Here is a 12932-nt window from a genome sequence, read left to right on the forward strand (position 1 = left end):
CTAAGTGGAATTTAAGGTGGAACCTAAGTGGAATTTAAGGTGGAACCTAAGTGGAATAGGTGGAATGATACAAACGAACTTACTTAGAAAACAGAAAGAGACTCACAGACTTAGAGAATGAACTTACAGTTTCCAGGGGGATGGGATCGTTAGGGAGGCTGGGAAGGTCATGTACCCATTGCTATATTTAAAACAGTTAAAGAACAAGGACCTACTGCATAGCACAGGGAACTCTGCTCAGTGTTATGTGGCAGCCTGGATGGGAGGGGAGTTTGGGGGAGAATGGATACATGTGTATGTATGGCTGAGTCCCTTGGCTGTTTACCTGACACTACCTCATTGTTAATCAGCTATACCCCAATACAAAAAAAAAAAAAAAGCAAAAGCTTGAAAAAAATTCAAAGGCATATTATATCTTTGCAATGTTTTAGCCTTACATATAGCTTGCTTTGTTTTCAAAATTGTCGTGTTTCATTTTTTAGAGATGTGGAGGTTCACAAAAACGGGGAAATTTCCTGGGAAAACAAGTCATCATTCTTTTGAACATTGTTTTAAAGCAAAGCGTTCCTGCTGCACCAGACTGCACCCCAGTAAGTAAATTCTTATGTTCCTGCTTCCCCCCACCATTCCCAGTCTCCTCACCATCTTGTGTCCAGTTCTGGGGCTTTAATTTCTCAGCAAAGTACTTTATATCTGAAGTTTCCAAGATGTGACAAGCAGATCACCTATTGCAATCATTCATAGATTCATCGCATCTCCTCTGCTAGAAATGACCTCAGACTTTAAAAACATGTACTTTTCTCTCTTTAGAGAAGAAGCATCACCCAGATGGGCCCTGTGGCTTTCTCTGGTCTCAGAGTGTCTTTTCAGTAATGCTGGGATGAGGCTGAAGTGTCTTGATGGCCATCGGGACACAAGGACGTGCTCCTTGTCCTGATAAGAGAGCTTGCTGGGGCTGGGGAGGAGATGCCACTCCATCAGAGGGGCAGGAGGACCCTGGTCAGAAGAGGGAACCTCAGCTCTGGAGCACTGGGGTGGTCTGCAGCCGAGGACGCAGTGTTTATCAGCAAACTTCTCTTCACCCAGCCTGTGGGGACTCACCCTGCATTTGTTAAGGTCATGCAGGGCAAGGAAAAGATGTGCGTCTGCCCTTCCTTGGAGGAAATGGCAACCCACTCCAGCATTCTTGCGTAGAGAATCTTGTGGACAGAGGAGCCTGGTGGGCTGCTGTTCACAGGGTCTCATAGAGTCGGACATGACTGAAGCAACTTAGCGTGCATGCGTGCTTTGGAGACAGAAATGGCAGCCCACTCCAGTATTCTTGCCTGCAGAATCCCAGGGACAGAGGAGCCTGGTGGGCTGCTGTCTGTGGGGTCACACAGAGTCGGACATGACTGAAGCGCCTTAGCAGCAGCAGCAGCAGCTACCCTTCCTATTCAGAAGTGCTGGCTGGAGCTGAGAGATGCTGAGCTACAGTTGGCAGCTGGCTTGATGGGGTTGAGCTTGCACCATCCTCTTTGACTCCCCAAACACCTTTTTCTATATAAGCCAAGAAAAAGAAAAACTGCTAAAGCCATATCCTTATACTATTACTAGTCATTAGTGATGTTATTAATTTCACATAATTAGTTATTAAAATTATATAGCTACTTATTATTACTAGTAATTGTTAATTGCCTATATTAGTTTAATTCCATGTTAATATTTAGTGTACTAGTATACTATGATTTTTCCAATAGTCACGTACAGATTTGAGAGTTGGACCATAAAGAGGGCTGAGTGCCAAAGAATTGATGCTTTCAAATTGTGATGTGGAAGAAGACTCTTGAGAGTCCCTTGGACTGCAAGGAGATCAAGCTAGTCAATCCTGAAAGAGATCAACACTGAGCATTCACTGGAAGGACTGATGCTGAAGCTGAACCTCCAATCCTTTGGCCACCTGAGGCCAAGCACCAACTCATTGGAAAAGACCCTGATGCTGGGCAAGATTAAGGGCAGGAGGAGAAGGGGGCGACAGAGGATGAGGTGGTTGGATGGCATCACCGACTCAATGAACATGAATTAGCAAACTCTGGGAGATGGTGGAAGACAGAGGAGCCTGGCATGCTGCACTCCATGGGGTCACAGAGTTGGACATGGCTGAGTGACTGAACAGCAACAAAAACTATCTAATTATAACTGGCTGTGTTAATAATTAGCACTAGCTTTTTCATAGCAGTAAAATCAGTGGTAGAGATAAAGATGATCGTAACCATAAACAACCCCCCAGGAAACTCAAACAGTTCTGAACTCATCTACACCTAACAGCGTGGTTTTCAAAATACATTCTAAAACATGGAAAGAATTTTAAGGAGAAATGGGTATATTTCTGCTAATGGTGAGAAAGCTTCAGTTCAGTTCAGTTCAGTTGCTCAGTCATGTCCGACACTGCACAGCTCTAAGCTCGTGAGCTCCGCTGGTTGTTCTGTGGCATGCGGGCTCCTTGCAGACCAGGGATCGAACCTGTATCCCCGGCACTGGGGATCTGGTGATTCAGATAGGGACAGATTTTACTCTGGGGATAAGCAGGCATACGGAAAATCTTGGAATGAGTCTTGTTGGACATGGGCCTTTTTAGATTAGATACACCGAGAGTAGATAAAAGATCACCGTGGCCACATGTTCCTGCTTAATTCTGAACTTGACAAGGTTTCTTTTGAGTGGCGGTCACTAAACATCTAATCTTTTTCTATTATGGTTCATTTTTAACTATACACATTAACTCCGTGAATAGATTAGAAAAAAATTATGGAAGGAAAATAAGAGGGAAGGAGGATCATGATTGTGGCTGTGTTCCAACTTACAAGTAGACAGAGTGTGACTGAAGGAAAACGTCTATCTCCTGTAGTCTCCCACTGAAGACATTTTTAGAACTCTTCCTGAACAAGTATTTATCCAGCTCCTATTGGATGACTCCCTTTGTTGGCAAGGACATCCAACCAGTCCATCCTAAAGGAAATCAGCCCTGAATGTTCATCAGAAGGACTGATGCTGAAGCTGAAGCTCTAATACTTTGGCCACCTGATGTGAAGAGCTGACTCATTGGAAAAGACCCTGATGCTAGGAAAGATTGAGGGCAGGAGGAGAAGGGGATGACAGAGGATGAGATGGTCGGATGGCATCCCCGACTCAATGGACATGAATTTGAGCAGACTTTGGGAGATAGTGAAGGACAGGGGAGACTGGCGTGCTGCAGTCCATGGGATCACAAAGAGCTGGGGAAGAGGTAGGGACTGCAGAGCAACGGCAACATTAGATGAGAGCCAAAAAGTCCTGGGTACTAGAGCCGGAATGGTGAATTGGAGACTTTGTCCCTGTCTTCAGGAGGAGGGAGGCCAGGCTGGTATCTTACAGCGTCTCAGTTTCCTCCTACTCAAGCCCTAAATTAATCTCTTTTGTTGTTGCTGTTTACTCACTAAGTAGTGCCCAACTCTTTGTGAGCTTATGCACTGTAGCCTGCCAGGTTCCTCTGCTCATGGAATTCTCCAGGCAAGAATACTGGAGGGAGTGACCATTTCCTTCTTCATGGGCACTTCCTGACCCAGGGATCAACTTAAATCTCCTGCTTTGGCAGGCAGATTCTTGACCACTGAGCCACTAGGAAAATAGTTAAAATTTAACCTCTGCCCCATCCCTATTGGCGTGTGGCTTGGGATGGTGGTTTCATTCTGTTGAAATAACCATGCTCAGTAAGCATTTTAAGGAGAGAGGTCATTACCCTGTCACCCAACAGTACTCAGAACTCAGAATATTGACTACTTGGCACCTTTTGCTGGCAAGGTATGAGGTGCTCTGTGCCATAATCATGTAGGAAGACCCATGCCAGCCTGTCGCCATGGAAACACACTGGGCACAGCCTAGTAAGTGCTGCTAAGCCTCTCCAGAGCCTTGTGATGGGGGGCTTGTAATCCAGAACCTCCTTGTCAAAGGGCCTCCTCCATGCATGTCTGCCTTGATTTCAGTGACTGCTCCCATGCACCAGAGATTTCTCCCCTGAGACTTGTCATGAGAGAGTCCACCCTGTTTCTAAGCATCCCTGGCTATGCTGAGGGGGGTCATTATCCCTTATTCCCAAGCCTCTCATTACTTTATTTAGTTAGTTCAGTCACTCAGTCGTGTCCAACTCTTTGGGACCCCGTGGACTGCAGCATACCAGGCTTCCCTGTCCATCACCAACTGCCAGATCTTACTCAAACTCATGTCCATCGAGTCAGTGATGCCATCCAACCATCTCGTCCTCTGTCGTCCCCTTCTCCTCCTGCCTTTAATCTTTCCCAGCATTAGGGTCTTTTCCAGTGAGTCAGTTCTTTGAATCACGTGGCCAAAGTATTGAAGTTTCAGCTTCAGCATCAGTCCTTCTAATGAATATTCAAGATTGATTCCCTTTAAAATCGACTGGTTTGATCTTGCAGTCCAAGGGACTCTCAAGAGTCTTTTCTAACACCACAGTTCAAAAGCATTGATTCTTCAGCACTCAGCTTTCTTTATAGTCGAACTCTCACATCCATACATGACTACTGGAAAAACCCTAGCTTTGACTTGTCACGTAGGGTGCTGTAATTGGAACCCATGGCACTGGCTGGCATTAGAGACGACTTACCTGTAAAGCTCTACGGAATCAAATGAACTTTTAGCTAAGAACCTGACAAGTTGGGTGAAAAAGTCTTTAAGGACTGCATTGCTGGAGAGCCAGCAGCCCACCTAAGAGTAGGGACTTCTGGGGAAGGACACCACCACGGTGTCTACGACAGGACTTGGTAACCTGGCCACCTTCGGGGATCAGAACGCGAGCAGGCCAGTACAGCCTCCGTTCACTAGCCACTGTTTCTCTCAGTGTGTGTGTGTGTCCTCAGTTGTGTCTGACTCCTTGGGACCCCATGGACTGCCCACCAGGTTGCTCTGTCCATGGAATTTTCCAGGCAAGAATACTGGAGTGGGGTGTCATTTCCTACTTCAGGGGATCTTCCCAACCCAGGGATCGAACCTGAGTCTCTTGCATCTCTTGCACTGGCAGGCAGGTTCTTTTACCACTAGGGCTGCCTGGCAAGCCCTGGTGTCTGACTCAGATCTGCCTTGAAATATGCCTGTGCCTTGATTCTGTCCACCACCACCTCAGCTCAAGCAAGACATCCTGAGCAGGAAGATGGATGCAAAACATGGTGTATGATGGAGTTTCAGACTGAGATCCATAGACTTTTTGATGTCCTGCTCTTATTGCTGTTCAGTCTCTAATTTGTGTCTGATTCTGTGACCCCATAGCACACCAGGCTTCCCTGTCCTTCACTGTTTCCTGGGGTTTGCTCAAATTCATGTCCATTGAGTCAATGATGCTATTCAACCATCTCAACCTCTGTGGTCCCCTTCTCTTCCTGTCTTCAGTCTTTCCCAGCATCAGGGTCTTTCCTAATGATTTACAGGCAGCTGGAAACTCAAGTATCTCATTCAGAGTACAGGGTGTCCCACTGCCTTCAAATCCAGAAATGTATAGAGGGTTGGACTTAGTAAGGCCCTAGTGGACTCTCAAATGCTTGGTGGCTCTGGCTCCTGGGAACTCGTTCAAGTGATGGTGCATGAGATTAGCTCCCTTTGGAAAGCCTGAGAGCGCTTTGGACAGGGCTGGAGAGTAATCCCACCCCAGCCTGGGGGAAGGACCAGGAGGTGAAGCAGAGGATACAGGTGCTGATCAAGGGCTTCTGGGAGAAGAGAGACAATGGAGGAGGGGCAGGGGCATCTCCCGGGACCCAGGTGCCTTGGAAACCATCTAAGAAGGCCATCAGGGACCACAGGGGGTTTGGGGATCATGGACTGGGTATCATGTTAGGCAAGCACCTGCTTGTTTCCCAGGACTTGCTTTTGTGAACCAGAGGGGTCTGTGAGAACAAAGACTTGTAATTCCTCACTTCTGCAATTTACATTTTTGGCAGGGCATGAGTGACCCCTGGGGAGAATGGTCAGGCATGGTCTAGATGCTCTCACAGTTACTATCTTTTGGTATTTAGTAACAGAATCCCTTTCTAAGAGGCACAAAGGCAACCAAACCTACCTATGCATGCTGTCATTGTTCAGCCACTAAGTTGTGTCTGATTTTGTGACCCCATGGACTGCAGCACACCAGTCTTTCCCCTGTCATTCGCTATCTCCTGGAGTTTGGTTAGATTAATGTCCACTGTGTTGGTGATGCTATCTAACCGTCTCATCTCTTGCCACCTGTTTCTTCTTTTGCCTTCAATCTTTCCCAGCATCAGGGTCTTTTCCAAAGAGTTGGCTCTTCTCATCAGGTGGCCAAAATATTGGAGCTTCAGCATCCGTTCTTCCCGTGAATATTCAGGGTTGATTTCCTTTAGGATTGACTGGTTTGATCTCCTCGCAGTCCAAGGCTGCTATGTTTGGCAGGCTTTAAAGGAGAAATTCTGGAGGAAAAAATCCTAGGCTTGAATCATGGCAATAGTAGCCCCAAGGGGATAACTTTGGATGCTACCTAACTCTCTGTACACAGATGTCTAGTCAGTGTATTGAATCTTATTTTTCAAATCTTATTTGCCTACCCACATAAGCTGTTTTTCAGAAACCTTAATAACAATTTACATGCTTACCATGCTGGCTAGCATCAGACTCTGCTCTATGCATTTCACATGTATAACTCATTCATTTTCCTAACAATCCTGGGAGGAATGGATTCCTGCACCACGCATTTTACTTGTAAGCAATTTGCCCAAGGTCGTGCCGTTCTGAAGTGGAGAAAGTGAGGTTCAAACCAACGCGGTCTGAATTTGGAGGTTGGTTCCTAACCACGACCTCCACTGTTTCTGATGATGTCATCTGCTCACAGGATATTTCTGAATTTAAGCTGACCACAAGCAGTGTTAAGAAACAGCCCTAATCTACTGTCTAATCATTGTCTTCTTCCTGCCCTGGGGCCCCACTTGATGCTCTGATGATCTGACTTAAATTTCTTAGGATAAGTGTATCTGTTAGGATTCTTCTTTTTGGCTAAGATCATATAAAAAGGAGAATTTGTTAGAGGGATGTTGTGTGGATCAGGGAGAGGGAGGCAGGCTGGAGGATCTGGCCTAAAAACAGAACAAGAGGGGCCACAAACAGAAACCTTGTGTGTGGTGGAGCACAAGCAATAGGGCCCTGGAGCTGGAAGGATGGGCTCATAGGAGCCCATTGCTATGAGCTCCAACCGGAAAAGGAGCTCATTGTCCAAGCTCAGGTTCTGTGTCCCAGTGGGTGTACAGGATGGGGAGAGAAAGATTGTGATGGAGGGCACCTTTGGATACCTCCTCCCAAGGTAGAAAGTGTGGGGATTTAGCTGTGGGGAAAAGGAACTTCTGCCCTTCCAGAGCATGGGATGGGCAAAGCTAAGAGAGAATGGGCAGAGGAAGAGACAGATCTGAAAACGATTATCATAGAACAAGTAAGTGGTGATGTAAGACTTAAACTCGGGTAACAGGAGAGAGACTGGGGAGAAACTAAAAGGTCTAAGAGGATGACTTAGCAGCAGTGTTCTTCCTCTTTGTCCTTTTTTCTTCACGTTCTGAGACATTCTCTCCGACCCCAAGTATATATAAGTAACTCTGAGAATTAAAGCTTGTATATTTCCACATCTGGGGCCTCCCTGGTGGCTCAGTGGTAAAGAATTCTCTTGCAATGCAGGAGATGCGAGTCTGTCCCAAGGTTGGGAAGATTTCCTGGGGGAGGAAATGACAACCCACTCCAGCATTCTTGCCTGGGAAATCCCATTGCCAGAGGAACCCGGCAGGGGTCGCGAAAGAATCAGACACAATTTAGTGACCAAACCATAATAACACTTCCATGTCTGTCTTCTGGCCTGAAAACTTTCAGCTGAGGACCATTTTTCTCAAGTCCTAAATCTCATCTTCATATGATTTTGTTCCCCAGTATTTTCAATCCCAACTCATTGTACTTTTTTTACTAGAGATTGCAGCAAGTATAGTTTATCTTCTGAATAGAGATGTAATTTCGGAAGCAGGCCATTCTCCTTGATTACAAGCAAAATCAAACTTAATATTAGTTTGGATTTATTTGACTGTTAATATTATTTACTTTCAGAAAACAGACTAACCCCAATTAGCATTGTGAATTGTCTGCCCTGTAATGACCAGAGATTCCTTTCTATTACATTACTGAAATCATTTGCATAGTAATTACGGTTTAGCTATATTGGTGAGTGAGATTGTTTCCCTTCTGGTAATGTTGTACGATGGTCTCTCATTAATCACATGGAAAACCTCAGCAGATGGCAGAATTAAGCAAGTATAATAATATACTCCCACTAAACTCATGGTCATTTGAGGTTCGAAACCAACATTTCAGTCTGCTCCCCCGTCTTCCCTCAAATGTGTTTTACTTTCTAAACCACTCGAGCAACAGAAAAACAACTTAAGTTGCAAATGTGATTGGTCTGGGGAGCTTTTATTTAAAAATTCAGTATTGCAGTTTGGTGTTCTGTGATTACCTGGAGGGGTGGGGTGGGGGACGGGAGGGAGGGATGGGAGGCTAGGAAAGGGATGTGTGTATAATAATGGCTGATTTACATTGCTTTATGGGAGAAACCAGAAAAATGTTGTAAAAACTAAAACAATTTTTTAAATTAAAACAAAAATTAGAGTGAAAAAAAGAAATATTCAGAAGTGCAAATTATGCATCTTGTCTTCTTCACTGTCTCTCCCTCCTCCATTATTATCAACAGAGCCTGAAAGCAAATATGACAGGCTATCAAGACAATTGAGATTTATGTACCTGGGTGTGTGTGCATGTGTCTGGGTGTGTATTTGTTTGTGTACTTTGCCCTAACCACATGTAGCATAGGAGAATCTGAGTTTGCTTAATAAAACCAAACAAAACTGGGACTTAGACTTCACCTTACAAAAGGTCTGTATTTAAAAATGTCTTTGAACCACACAGTGCCCTGGATGCAATCAAAATATTATTTAGGGACTTCCCTGGAGGTCCCTAACAATTAGCTTCCCTGGTGGCTCAGAGGGTAAAGCATCTGCCTGCAATGCGGGAGACCTGAGTTTGATCCCTGGGTCGGGAAGATCCCCTGGAGAAGGAAATGGCAAACCACTCTGATACTCTTGCCTGGAAAATCCCGTGGATGGAGACGCCTGGTAAGCTACATTCCATGGGGTCTCAAAAAGTCAGGATAGGATTGAGGGATTTCATTCATTCACTCATTCTGGAGGTCCAGTGGTAAAGACTCTGCTTTGCAATGCAGAGGACATGGGTTCAATTCCTGGTCAGAGAACTAAGATTCCACCCTCGGTGGAGAAACTAAGCCAGCACATCACAACTCCTGAGTCTTCGTGCTGCAACTTCTGAGCTCACAGGCCACAACTAGTGAGTCCCAGTGCTGTGCTGAAAGATCCCACATGGTGCAAAGATGATCCAGCATGCTGCAACTAAGGACCCGATGCAGCCACGTAAATATTATTTAATATCTAGAGTTTTACATTTTTTAGAAATTAGTTCAACAAAAAGTCTAAATTGATGCACACACACACAGCATGCATGCGAACACAAGCACAGTCACAGATGCGTGCACATCTCCTAAAGTTTCTCTGGGACAGGCTGGTTCATGGGAAAGAAAGCAGGTGAGGAGCCAGGCAGCTCCGGTCCATTCTTGGCTCTGATAGCATGGAAGTCATTCTGCTTGAGCAGTGGTTTCCTTATCTGTGAAACAGCTGTAACAGTAACCTATTGGTATTAGCTGGGATACAGGGTGAACACCTTGGGCTTCTTAGGTGGCCCAGTGGTTGAGAATCTGCCAGCCAATGTAGGAGACACGAGAGACTCAGTTTTGATCCCTGGGTTAGGAAGATGCCCTGGAAGAGGAAAAAGGCAATTCACTGCAGTATTCTTGCCTGGAAAATTCCATGGATAGAGGAGCCTAGAGGGCTGCAGTCCATGGGGTGGCAAAGAGTTGGACACAACTGAGCATGTACACCAAACACCTTCACAGAAATCCCCAAGACTGTGCCTTATGTAAGACATAGGGATGCTATGCCCTTCACGGGACAGCCAAAGTCAGTGACTGAGGCTCCCTGCTGCTCCCCATCCCTGTGTGGGGGGGTACCATTGTCCACAAGACCCAGGGCAGGTCATCTGCATTCCAGCCTGTGGGAGAAGGAGAAAGGGAAGGTGAGGGTGTGCCCCCTAGCTTTTAACAGCCTATCTGGAAGCTGCACAATCACTTCTGTTCATGCTTATTGGAGAGAACATAGTTACCTAGGCAGTCCCATCTGGCTTCAAGGCAAGTGGGACATTTTCATCTTCACTTTGGTTGTCCACATGCTTACTTAAAACTAGAGAGGGTTCTGCTACTAAGGAAGGAGCAAGAATGGATACTGGGGCATGACTAGCAGTTTGCCACCCCACCTCACATGGCAACCAGGAAAATTAAATGAAATCATAATAGCTGGAACAGTTCACATTCACAAATCGTAAATCCCTTTTGCACACTCATATTTCTAATAGCCCCATCACAATAGCCAGAATGTGGAAGTAACCCCAGTGTCCATGGACTAGTGAACGGATAAACAAAACATAGTGAATACACACAGTGGAAAGTTATTCAGCCTTGGAAAGCTGAATAGCCTGCAGGTGGGTCTACAGAATTGAGGAACTTGAGGGCATTATGCTAAAGGAATATGATTCCACTTACATGAGTTACTTAGGACAGTCAAAATCATAGAAACAGAAAGTAGGATGGAGGTTGCTGGGAGCTGGAAGGAAGGGCAATGGCGCATTTTTAACAGGAAGAGAACTGTGGTTTTGTAAGATCAGTCCAGTGGGAAAATTAGCAGCCCCCACTACACGTCAAGAGGGTTCCTTCCCTAAGCACTCAAGTCAAGGCATTGCTTGTATTCATTATATGAGATAACAACACAACAATAACAATCTGACTCCTTATCTATGTATAGCACTAAACAGTTTACAAAACACTTCTGGATATAGTGTGTCAGTCAAGAGAGGTGATTCCTGCAAGAAAAAATGGCAGTGTCTCATAAACACAAAGATCCATCTAGTCAAGGCTATGGTTTTCCCAGTAGTCATGTATGGATATGAGAGTTGGACCATAAAGAAAGCTGAGTGCCAAAGAATTGATGCTTTTGAACTGTGGTTTTGGAGAAGACTCTTGAGAGTCCCTTGGACTTCAAGGAGATCAAACGAGGCAATCCTTAAGGAGATCAGTCCTGAATATTCATTGGAAGGACTGATGCTGAAGCTAAAGCTCCAATACTTTGACCACCTGAGATACAAAGAGCCGACTCACTAGAAAAGACCCTGATGCTGGGAAAGACTGAGGGCAGGAGGAGAAGGGGGGCAACAGAGGGTGAAATGGTTGGATGGCATCACTGACTCAATGGACATGAGTCTGGGAGATGGTGAACGACGGGGAAGCCTGGCGTGCTGCAGTCCATGGGGTCACAAAGAGTGGGACCCAACTGGTCAACTGATCATCTGACCAAAACATAAACACAAAGGGGATAAGTATTAAGAAGAACTTGCAGAAATCTGTGAAATGGAGACATAGAACGGAGACATGGTAAACTCCTTGGTCCTTGATGGCATCAATGAGTCACTGAATGTGCTCCTGTCCATGGGCCTCTGTGTATCTTTCCTTCTTACCTAAGGCAGTTGAGTTTTGTCCTCAGATATTTACAGCTAAACCCTTCCTGAGTGATGCAACTCCTCCATCACAGAGATTTTATCTGGGGGAATCCTTACCTGGGTGATTTACTAGAAGGAAGGAATGGCTGTGGGGCAGGTGGAAAGCTAGACTATCTTTACAACAGAGTTAGCAGGTGGTAGAAATGGCATGACATTATTTCTGACTCCCGATTGGAGTTCTTTCCACTACCACAGGAGTGGGCAAGCTTTCACATAAAGTTCTAAATAGTAAGTACTTCAGATTTACAAGCGTTAGGTTTCTGCTGCAACTACTCGACCCTGCTGTTGTAGTGACAGCAGCCAAAACAGTATGCAGATAATGGATGTGCTAGAATCCATAGATAGGCGGAAGATGAATTAAGAATTCCATTTCCAAGTCTCCCTGATTTCTTTGGCCTATTATTCAACAATAACTTTGAAAATGATATTGCTATATATTCCATTAGACTGGAAATTAGGTATGGATGTGAGAGCTGGACCATAAAGAAAACTGAGCACCGAAGAATTGATGCTTTTGAACTGCGGTGATGGAGAAGACTCTTGAGAGTCCCTTGGACTGCAGGGAGATCCAACCAGTCCATCCTAAAGGAGTTCTGAATATTCACTGGAAGGACTGATGCTGAAACTGGAACTGCAATCCTTTGGCCACCTGATGCGAAGAACTGACTCATTGGAAAAGACCCTGATGCTGGGAAAGATTGAAGGCAGGAGGAGAAGGGGATGACAGAGGATGAGATGGTTGGATGGCATCACCGACTCAATGGACATGAATTTGAGCAAGCTCCTGGAGTTGGCGATGGACAGTGAAGTCTGGCGTGCTGCAGTCCATGGGGTCACAAAGAGTTGGACACGACTGAGCGACTGAACTGAACTGAACTGAACTAGAAACCTTGGCTTACTGTGCTGGATTTCTGACAACTTGCTTTGTGATCTTGGACAAATCTTTTAGCTTCCCAAGACCTCAGTTTCTTTACCTGCAGATTGAATGAGCTGCATACAAAGACCTCAGAGGTCCTTTCCAATACTCAATACCCATTTGTTTCTCTTCTTCATTAGAGAGTGAGTTCGTGGAAAGCAGAGACACCCTGTGCCTCGTTCACCGTTTTATCCCAACAATGTGCACAGGCGGCACAGAGCTCAGTAGGCGCCCGGCCAAATCTTGTGGAATGCATCTGAACAACTCCGGGTCTGTT

General features: G+C 45.4%; 1 long non-coding RNA gene across 2 annotated transcripts in view; it reads right to left on the bottom strand.

Moving 5' to 3' along the window:
- The window catches only part of LOC120861775, a 13151-nt gene extending 549 nt beyond the window's left edge, over window positions 1-12602 (bottom strand). Inside the window, exons 1-2 of one of the 2 annotated variants that reach the window (XR_005720601.1) lie at window positions 12589-12602; window positions 12013-12018 (exon numbers count right to left, since the gene is read on the bottom strand). This is a non-coding gene — a long non-coding RNA (uncharacterized LOC120861775). Of the gene's footprint in view, window positions 1-205; window positions 212-1255; window positions 1283-12012; window positions 12019-12588 lie in introns of those variants that run through there. The other variant, XR_005720602.1, reaches the window with a different exon arrangement.
- Between the last annotated feature and the right edge of the window lie 330 nt (window positions 12603-12932).

The sequence above is a fragment of the Oryx dammah genome, unplaced genomic scaffold, assembly GCF_014754425.2.
Source record: "Oryx dammah isolate SB20612 unplaced genomic scaffold, SCBI_Odam_1.1 HiC_scaffold_3, whole genome shotgun sequence".
Taxonomy (NCBI): domain Eukaryota; kingdom Metazoa; phylum Chordata; class Mammalia; order Artiodactyla; family Bovidae; genus Oryx; species Oryx dammah.